The sequence below is a fragment of the Mobula birostris genome, chromosome 17 (assembly GCF_030028105.1).
Source record: "Mobula birostris isolate sMobBir1 chromosome 17, sMobBir1.hap1, whole genome shotgun sequence".
Lineage (NCBI taxonomy): Eukaryota > Metazoa > Chordata > Chondrichthyes > Myliobatiformes > Myliobatidae > Mobula > Mobula birostris.
The window spans coordinates 46,310,470-46,319,416 of NC_092386.1; positions in this window are offsets into that span (position 1 = coordinate 46,310,470).

Genomic DNA, 8,947 nt, shown 5'->3' on the forward strand with positions numbered 1-8,947 from the left:
GAAACTTCTTTTTCTGTAAATCATTTGATTATTGTGTTGTGTGAAAATAGAACATTTATTCAGTTTTGAATACATTAGTCATAAAGTAATATTTTACTTACACAGTAAGATATAAAACTTCTTAACTTTTTAAAGATCTACTTCTTAGACCGCAGGTTTGTTTTTTTCACAATAGATGGCACAAAATAGATATGTTGGGACAAGGATGCAAACCTGATTTTAAATTCATTTTATTTACCCAGCCATATACCAATTCTCACCCATGATATAGATTCTATGAGATTTAGTACTGGGAAACATTGGTTGGTGCTATGTCTTTTGCAGACCTATCAAATCAGTTATACATTCTAGTTTTGCTCTATGTTACTGCATTTTCCCATTCAAGTAATTATCTAATTCCTCTCTGAATATTACCATTGAATTTGTTTCTACAGTCTTTCATCTGGTGCTTTCAGGATCACCACTCACTGTGATTAAAAAGTTATTTTCTCAGATGGCCTCTGGTTCTTTTGCCAATTAGCATATATCACTGGCTATTGATCTGTTAACATCTGTTAAGATGTTTAACCTATAGAATTTTTAAATAATTCCTTTAAAATTGTTCACTCTAGTAGCTTTTCAAAGTATATGAATGTTTCTGGAAGTCAAGAACATTTTGGAAATATCCCAGTGTCTGACATCTGGCTGAGCTTGAAAGTATAGCTTTGCAGTCCATTCTTTTTTTTTCAGCTGTGCTCTGAGTGAGGCCTATTCACCCATTCATAGGCCCATTTATATTTTGCCATTGCATCATGCAAGGGCCTATAGCCATGCCAGGCCTGACTAGGACAGTGTTGGGAGCCAAGTTTGGAAGCACAATGAGGTATAAGGATAGTAATATATTTCTACCTCAGACAGGCAGATGGAATGGGTGGATAGTAATCAGATAAATTTTAATGCTGAGAAAAGTGAAGTGTTATATGTATTTTGGTAGGAAGCAATATTGACTAGAGAACCCTGTTCAAAAGGCAGTCTCTATCAAAATGAATTTTATATTTTGCTATACTCTCGCTTATCATCACCGCCCCGGCAGCATGTTCTAAGCACCTACTGTGGTGATAACATGATTAGACAGAGTTCTGAGCATGCGCAGAAATGACAGAATGATCTAGAAACTGTATGGTGAAAACGTGGTTGCTGTTTGCTGTGGTAAATAAAAGTTCTAGTTTTACTTCTTCCAGAATATGGTTTGTTCTTAGTAACCCCACATTATGTATAAAGAACACAACATGGTGTCAGAAGTCGGTCTGAAAGAATAATATGGAAACAGGAGAATCGAAGGAAAAAGAAAGCACAAACTTTTTTTTGTTTGCTAACAGCTTTAAAAATGGAAGTTTTGCAACCCCCATCGATGCTTCAGCTGACTGGGAACATAGCTGAAAACTGGAAGAGATTTAAACAGCGTTTTGAAATTTATTTATCAGCAATTGGAGCAGATAATAAAATGGAAAAAACGAAAGCTGCAATTCTACTCCACATAATAAGGGATGATGCAATTGAAGTATATAACCATTTTACTTTTGAAAATGGACATAATTTGAATCTAAAAGCGATAATCGACAAATTTGACGCATTTTTTATCCCGAAGTGTAATGTGATGTATGAGCGCTATAAATTTTTCAAGTGTCTGGTCAAACGATTGATCAATTTGTTACGGAGTTGAGAAACCACAGTAAAAGATGGGAGTTTGCAGAGCTTACAGACTCTCTCATTAAAGACAGAATTGTTTGCAGCATTCTGGATAATGGTCTGAGAGAAAGACTGTTAGAACAAGATTTGAATTTGGAAAAAGCTGTGGCACTCTGCAAAGTTTCTGAGACCGTGATGTTGCAGGCTAAAGAGCTTTTTATCGAGAACGGCTGCGTAGACGCTGTAAAGCACGAGCATATTAGGAAAAATAATGCAGTGACAATGAAACCGACAGAGAGCAAGACATCATCTGAAGGAAAAAAACTTTGTGATCGCTGTGGGCGGCAACATCACCTAAAAAAGTGTCCAGCCTATCGGCAAATGTGCAACACCTGCAGTAAGAGTAATCATTTTTCACGCTGTTGCAGAAGTAGAAAGGAAATAAAACACATAAATGCAGTGCTTGAAAATGAACGCGAGGAGTTTTATATAGATGTGCTTTGTGAAAACAAACGAAGTAAGAATGACTGGACTATGCCATAGCAAGTGAACCAAAACATTATTCTGTTTAAATTGGATACCAGAGCCCAAGTAAATGTTCTTGCAGAATCTGAGTTTAATGCATTAAAGCCTAGACCAAAGTTAGATCAGACAAATATAAAAGTGACTGAGTATTCAGGTGCAGACATTCCAGTTAAAGGAACATGTGTGGCAAAAGTATCATACAAAAATATGATGCACATGCTTTTATTTGTGGTGGTGCCAAAGAATGTACAGTCACTACCGGGTTTATCTGCCTGTGAGAGACAGAATTTGGTGAAAAGAGTATTAGTCCTGGATAGTGATCCAATTGAAGAAGTGAAAGCACAAGTGAAGGAATTGAGAAGTTGTATTGAAATGATGAAGTCTCAGCATAAAAAAGAGATTACACAGTTAATGAATGAATTAGATGAAGAAAAGAAGGTTCGTATTTCATTACAAGTGGAAGTGGAAGGGATTAAGAAAGCTACAGTACTTGAAGAAGTACAACCCAGATCATACATGGTCCGAACAGAAGCAGGAGCAGTGTTAAGAAGAAATCACAAAGACCTTAAGAAAGAGCCAGCTTCAGAGTTTCAGTTAACTGATGCAGACCAGAGGAAACATGAAAATAACAACGAAACACAAGAACTGTGTGAACCACTTCGAAGGTCTACTCGTGTTCGTAAACCCCCAGAGAGACTGATAGAGACATGTTAAATTATGCATTTGTTTGTTTAATGTTGCTAATTGTTTTTCTTTTTAAGAAAAGGAAGGTGTGGTGATATCACGTGTCACGTGTAAGAACGTGATTAGACAGGGTTCTGAGCATGCGCAGAAATGACAGAATGATCTAGAAACTGTATGGTGAAAACGTGGTTGCTGTTTGCTGTGGTAAATAAAAGTTCTAGTTTTAATTCTTCCAGAATATGGTTTGTTCTTAGTAACCCACGGTATGTATAAAGAACACAACTCCTACCACTCCCTGTGTAAACAAAAACTTGTAAAACTGTGTAAACAATCTTCATTCAGTTTCACACCCTCACCTTAAATCTATGCTGTCTTATATTTGACATATTTACCCAGGGAGAAATAGTCTATCTACCCCAACTATACCTCTCTTAATTTTATAAACGTCTAGCAGGTTGCCCCTCATACAAAGATAGGTAGGTCATCAAGTTGAGAGGACACACAGACCCTTTAAAGAGATGTACTGTAGATAGGATGTGATTACACAAGAAATTGACAGATGGAGTGTAATGTGTGAAAATTTGATAGAATGAAAAAGCAAATGATTCTCTAAATCAAAAAAGACCGTAGAATGTTATGGTGCAAAGGGATCTGATTGTTCTAGTTCATGAAGCACTAAAAGCTGGCATGCTGATAATGGGGAAAGTTAGCAGAGTGTTGGTCTTTGTTGGAAGAGTTTTCAGTATAAGACACAAAGTTCTGATCATTTTTGCTGGGCGCTGGTTTGCCATACTAGGGGGTATTGCATGGAAATATGTCATGAAGATTCACTGGGTTGATTTCTGGAGATGAATGGGTTGACATACACAGAGGGTTAAGCAAGTTGGAGTTTAGAAGAATGAGAAATTATCTTGTTGGCTAAGAGCAATAGATGGTTGCTGAGAGGAAATTTTGATAGTGGAGGTATCTAGAACCGGAAGGAACAATTTGAGAAAAAGGTGTCACCCATTTAAAATGAAGGCAAAGGGTGGTTGTAGATGATGACTAGTGGTGTTCCGCAGGGATCTATTCTGGGACCCCTCCGCTTAGTGATTTTTTATAAATGACCTGGATGAGGAAGTAAAAGGGTGGGTTAGTAAATTTGCTGATGACACAAAAGTCAGGGGTGTTTTAGATAGTCTGGAGGGTTGTCAGAGGTTACATCAGAACATCGAGAAGATGCAGAACTGGGCTGAGCAATGACAGATGGAGTTTAACCCAGATAAGTGTGAAGTGGTTCATTTCAGTAGGTCAAATTTGAAGACAGGAAAGAAATTAATGGTAAGACTCCTGGAGGTGTGGAGGATCATCAAGCTCTTGGGGTCCGTGTCTATAGGACACTCAAAGCTGCTGCGCAGATTGACAGTGTTGTTAAGAAGACATATGGTGTGTTGGCATTCATCAGTCGTGGGACTGAATTCAAGAGCCATGAGGTAATTTACAGCTATATAAGACCTTAGTTAAACCCTGCTTGGAGTACTGTGTTCAGTTCTGGACACCTCACTACAGGAAGGACGTGGCTACTATGGAGAGAGTGCAGTGGAGATTTCCAAGGATGTTGCCTGGATTGGAGAGTGTGTCTCATGAAAATAGGTAGAGTGAACTTGGCCTTTTCTCCTTGGAGCGACAGAGGATGAGAGGTGACCTGACAGAGGATGATGAGATGATGAGACGCATTGATCATGTAGACAGCCAGAGGCTTTTTCCCAGGGCTGAAATGGCTAGCACGAGAGGGCACAGTTTTAAGGTGCTTGGAAGTAGGTAGAAGGGGAAGTCAGAGGTAAGTTTTCCACACAGAGAGTGGTGGGTGTGTGGAGTGCACTGCCAGCGACGGTGGTAGAAGCAGACGCAAAAGGGTCTTTCAAGGGACTCTTAGATAGGCGCATGGAGCTTAGAAAAGTAGGCGGCTATGTGGTAGGGAAATCCCAGATGGTTTCTAGAGCCGGTTACATGGTAGGCACAACATTGCAAGCGGAAGGGCCAGTAATGTGCCGTAAATTTCTACGTTTCTATGACGTGGAGATTTTCTTTCTTTCAGAGAGTTACGAATTTTTAGAATTTTCTATTATAGAAAACTGTGAAGATAAAATCATTGAATAAATTACCAAATTGTTGAACAACAAGAAAATCAAGAGTAAGGGAGAGCACGGGAAAATAGTGTTGAGGCCCAAGATGGGATCAGCCTTATTAAATGGTAGAGTGGGGAGGGATCAATTGTCTTCCTATGTTTATACAGTCATAGTAAAAGTGATACAGCCCAGAAATACAATATTCAGACCACCAATCAAGTACACATTTGTACATTAATCTCATCCTGACTCATTTTATTCTACCCACATTTCCATCAAGACCCTCCAGATTCTACCCTTCATTTGTACACAAGAGATAATTTACAGTGGCTAATTAACCTATCAACCTACACAATTTTTGGATGTGAAGAGAAGCCAAAACACCCAGAGGAAACACGTGTGATCACATTGTAAGGATGCATGTTCCACACAGAAAGTATCAGAGGCCAGGTTACTGAGCAGTGAGGCAGCAGCTCTATGTTCTTATGGCTTGCTTACTTAGATCTCCCTCCTCTTGTAGCCTTTTAAAGTTGTGTCAATTGCTTTAAATTGCTTCTTATACAAACCAAAATTAGTCATTTTTCTCTGTTCATTTCATTTGCTATGTGTTTCTCCATTTCACCAATATGTTTGTGACTTCAAAAGTACATAGCAATCTTCCTATCTATAAGAACTTTGGTTTGTTTGTGATCATTTGCAAACAATCAAATTACTTCTTAATGAACAAGCTTAGGTTGTTAACATATATATAAAAATGCTGTGGCCTTAATACTATCCTCTACAAACACCAATTTAAGCTTCCACCTTGTCTGAAATACAGCTGTTTACCTTACCAAAACTCCTTCCTTTTTCGTTAGCCAAATTCACAGCACACCAACACCAATTTGATTTTTTTTTTGTCTTTTATTTTGCTAACTACAGGTATTCTACAATAGCATTGTTTATTAAAAGTGTTTTCAAAGTCCATTTACATGGCATCAATCACATCAAGCTCGTTTACCTTCGTTTCACAAAGAAATTCATTAGAAAAATCAGACTTGGCTTTAACAAAGTCACCATGACTTTCATTCATGAGTTTATACTCTTCCAGGTGTTCAGTTTTATTCAAGATTATTGTTACAGGGTATTTCCTCAGCAGATATTAAGGTACTTTATTATTAGTGTAGCTCACTTAATTATTGTTTGGAAGTTCCCTTGAATTTATGTACAATGAATTCCACAGATGAATAAAAATTATCTCTGTTCCTTCAAAATGTAAATTAAGATTGAAGATGTTCAAATGCTTCGTGTATACCAGTGATTCCCAATGGGAGTGGTACTATCCTCCCCAAGGGTATGGTTATGTATTCTAAGGGGGCATAATGGGAAACAGAAGTCATCAGGGGACATTCAAGATTCTTGAGGGAGATGGTGAGAGGCACCCTAACCTGAGGCACGAGACCTGACCGACCACTAGTAGAGCAGGCACTTCCAAAAAAAAAGATGAGGCACTAGAACGCAGGAAAAACCATAGCTCTGCAGGTGTTAAACACTTGTTGGTCACAACGCGTCTGAAACTTGGCAATCTCATATGATCTTGACAACCAAAGAGACATTATTGGGAATGCATAAGTTAGCAACCAGGGTGCCCAAAATTTCCCCTGACCATAAGACTCACGGCACGGAATGAGTTCATGCAATTTAACAATTGGTAAGTCAAGTACACCCTCTCAACTTACTGTACAGATCTATAGACAACAGGTTGTGCAACGACACAGCGCTGGCCAGAACCAAACAGTGAAATAGAGCCAATTAGTGAACATACCAACCTCAAGGATTCCTCTTGAGGTGTTCAAAGTGACCTTGGCTCTATATGTGCGGTCAAAAACCATCTTTGGGGATTATGACACTTTAGTGATTGGTCAATCATGTTAACTGGAATAGTATAAAGGTGGCTTGCCAAACACCAGCTCTATCTCGACTAACACTAAGATTCCATTCTGCATCTTTGTCAATGTAATTTTCGCTGTTGTGATCATCTTCATTTTCACCTCGCCATTTCTTAGCATCGTTCCGTCCATGTCAACTCACTGCCTCTGTCAACATCTGATAGGCATTCCCAATTTGTGTTAATTCTTTATTTTAATTTAGTCCTGTTAATGATGGATAAATACGTGCGGCGCGATCTCTGTCTGAAGGTGGTGAAGCCTTGAATTCTCAAGCCTGATATATACTTGTGCGTATGGGCTATGCCATAGGCCTGATTTATAGTTTTGTGTAGCCCTACACCGTAGTGAGTATGCGTAGTTGTGTCTGTGTCGCTCTGCAATTCACCACCTAAACGAAGTTGACGGTGGGGTTTCTATGCCACTGTGTTGAGTTTCTTCGAGAGAGACATGGACGAGGAAATGCATTTCAAATATTTTCTGATGCTGGCACGTAGATTTGAAGATTTGGTTCATCGTCTCCAACTATTTGTTTCGCATCAGTGTACAGACATGGCGGAGAAAAGCAACCGGAAATGCAATGCTACCAAGCAAACCAATCACAGTTGTTGTGGTCTGCGTCCCCATGACGCATGAGTTACTTTTTTGGGGAGGTGCACGTCACCCTACGGCGTAGGGTACGCAGTACCTACGACGTACATTTGACGCAGAAGTATAAATTGGACTTAATCTTGCTAAAAAATAGAAACTACAGAAAGTGTATCAATACAATGTTATCACTCAATCCCTAGAGTATGGTTTTGTTCCGGTCCTGTCAGATCAGCAACTCCCCATGTGTGGAAAGTGTGGAAAATCTCATATAATTGGTAAAAGACTGATAATGGCTGTTGTATCAGAAGTGCTCATCATTGTTCTCAAACTGGATACCAGCATTTTAAAATCAATTCCACTAAGTAATAACTCTGTAGCCTGTTGCATTGACAGAAAGAGTGAGGACATTGAGTATCAACTATGCACAGCTGCAGAAAAGAGAATTTGGGATACAAATGGATGAGGCAGCCATGTGAGACAACGAGGCATTGCTATTGGCATATGTACAGTTTATCAAAAATGGAAAAGTTTATGAAGAGGTTCTCTTTTGTAAAAAATTAAAAACAAATATCAATGGAGAATCAATCTACAATTAGCACAAAATGTATATTGAGGATTAAAGTATTTGAATTAGGAACATGATTTCTTATGCAACAGATGGATTGCCATATATGACAGGTCACTATGCTGGTTTAGTGGCATTTATTAAAAAAGAAATTCCGTCTGTTTGTAATCCATTGTATAATTCATCATCAACATCTTGCAGCCAAAAACCTCAACCAGTGATTTTTTTCAAGCATGACTCTTGTAATATCTGCTACCAACATAATTAGAGCTCAACCATTAAACCACAGAATATCTTACCAATTTTGCCAAGATAATGATGAAGAGTTTGAATGTTTGTTTCATCACACTAAAGTGCGTTGGCTGTCAAAAGGCTGCTGCTTAAAACATTTCTTTGATCTTTTTGACACCTTGGTTGAATTTTTGCTCAGTCGCCAAGAGATTGAGAAACAAGATTAAACTTCTTCGTGGAGATGTGGTACACCTAGCCGATCTATATGACAAAATGAACATACTAAACATGAAACTGCGGAGTGAGAATTTCAATTTAATCCAGGCAAAAAGTGCAGTGTCCACTTTTATCAGAAAACTGGAAATATATAAGCAAAACATTGGGAGAAGAATGTTCTCACAGTTTCCCTGCATGGAAAGCATGTCCTTTTCTTTCAGAGATGGTGATTTGCAAGAGTTCTGCTTACACCTGCAGTCACTGGAATAAGATTTTCAGAATTAATTCAAGGTTTGAGTGATCTGGAAATTCCAGACATGGTAATTACCCATTTCTTTGTAAGATAAACGAACAGGAAGAGAGCCTGCAAGAAGAAACTATCAAAATTCAGAATGATGAAGAAGCAAAAGTGCTTTTCTAAACTGTTGGTTTTT